A 2,500-nucleotide genomic window follows, 5' to 3' on the forward strand; every position below is an offset into this window, starting at 1 on the left:
TTATATAACCCTGGATAGGAACGCTCCTCGGACACCCCTTTAAGGGTATACTCGGTCGCGCGCGACCCCGACGCAAAAAAAAATTCTTGAAAAATTTGTTTTTGCAGTAACCTCCTTTTTTTGGCCAAAAAAAAGTTCAATGAATGCTTAAAACTACTGTAAAGATAAATACTACTCATCTGCTGAAAAACTATTTATTATAAATATTTTAAAAAACTAAGTAGAAAAATAAAAAGACCTTACATAAAAATTCATAAAAAATTTTTTATACATATATACACAAATCCTTTTAGGAATTGATTCTTGAATGTTTAGGACACATCTTGATGTATTTTGGATGAAGTCGGACCCATGCAGGTGAAGATCTGAAATGAGGAAAAAAGGGTAACTTTTTTTGGCCAAAAAAAAATTTGTCCAAATTTCATGAATTTTTTTTGGTACCCAAATGAAATAGGAAGTGGCTAATTTTTTTAGTTAATAAAGATATGTTATCCTAAAATAGAAATATATAAATAAAAAAAATCTTCATTATTTTGTAAATTACATTTATATCAGGGGCCATATCTAAAGGTAATTTTTCGAGTACTTAGACATTTCGTAAAAAAATACATTTATCTAATATATAATATGATATTTATGAAGGTAAAAATATACCAAAATATCACAAATTCTATAGGGAACAAGAATATATATAGATAGGGCAACTTACGCTTCGGATATGTCCACAAAATGGCCGCCAACCACACTGACTCAGACTCACTAATCTGCCACCTGAAATGCAGGAAGGGTATGTCAATTTCAAGGTGTTATTTACTAATCTAAATATTCTTGGATATGCATAAAATTTGTATGGTGGATTGCTGGATGATTGTCGATTATTTTACGACTATAAAATTAGAATTCTGACCCATAAAATTTTTTTTTGAAGGGAAATAAGATCGAAAAAAAATGTAAAACAACATAATATTTTTGCTAAAAAAATTTGATGATATTCAATCAAATAAGAAGCAAACAAAATTTTCCGACAAATAAACATCTAAATGAATCATTACTCTGTGATAGTTCCTTAGTACGTAGTAATTTTGAAAGAAATGAGAAAAAACGAAAAAGTGGCAATCGCAGGAAAATCGAATACATACCTATATATACGCCATATCTGGCTGAAAATAAAGATAGGCATGGGTAACCAGATCATCTAGAAACACTTTACAACATTATAAAAATACAAGTTTTGCGACACTACTTGCCAATTCCTTACGGTAACATGACTAAGCAAAAAAAGGCAAAACAAATAAAAAGGGGCACTCACGGAAAAATGGACAACATTCTAATATACGGAATTTCAGAAAAAAAAAATTCAGCCACGTGCTAGGCAAACCATCAAGGCACATTTTCCGACAAATAAACATATAAATGAATCATTACTCTGTGATAGTTCCTTAGTACGTAGTAATTTTGAAAGAAATGGGAAAAAACGAAAAAATGGCAATCACAGGAAAATAGAACACATACCTATATATACGCCATATCTGGCTAAAAAAAAAGATAGGCATGGGTAGCCAGATCATCTAAAAACACTTTCCAACACTATAAAAATACAAGTTTTGCGACAGTACTTGCCAATTCCTTACGGTAAAATGACTAAGCAAAAAAATGCAAAACAAATAAAAAGGGGAACTCGTGGAAAAATGTCCAACATTCTAATATACGGCATTTCAGAAAAAAAAATTTCAGCCACGTGCTAGGCAAACTGTCAAGGCACATTTTCCGACAACTAAAAATCTAAATTAATCATTACTCTGTGATAGTTCCTTAGTATGTAGTAATTTGGAAAGAAATGGGAAAAAACGAAAAAATGGCAATCACAGGAAAATCGAACACATACCTATATATACGCCATATCTGGCTAAAAAAAAAAAAAAGATAGGCATGGGTAGCCAGATCATGTAGAAACTCTTTCCAACACTATAAAAATATAAGTTTTGCGACACTACTTGCCAATTCCTTACGGTAACATGACTAAGCAAAAAAATGCAAAACAAATAAAAAGTGGCACTCGCAGAAAAATGGCCAACTTTCTAATATACGGCATCTCAGATAAAAAAAAAAGACATGCACGTGTTAGCCCAACCATCAAGGCACACTTTCTAACAAATAAACATGAAAAAAAAATCAATAATATACGGCAATTCATTACTACGTAGTAAATTTTTACAAATATTGAAAAAAAACAGAAATTGGCAACCGCAGTTAAATACTCCACATACCAATATCTACGTCGTATCTGACAAAAACAAAGTCACGCATGGGTAGCCAGATCATCTAGACACACTTTCCAACACTAAAAAAGCAAAAGTTTTGCGACACTTTTTTGACAATATCTTACGGAAAAATGACTTAGCAAAAAAATGAAAAAAATGAAAAAGGGGCACTCGCGGTAAAATGGTCCTCGTGGTGACGAACGATATTTTAACTAAAAAAAAAAAATCATGCACATGGT

Source organism: Palaemon carinicauda, chromosome 23, assembly GCF_036898095.1.
Source record: "Palaemon carinicauda isolate YSFRI2023 chromosome 23, ASM3689809v2, whole genome shotgun sequence".
Classification (NCBI taxonomy): Eukaryota; Metazoa; Arthropoda; class Malacostraca; order Decapoda; family Palaemonidae; genus Palaemon; species Palaemon carinicauda.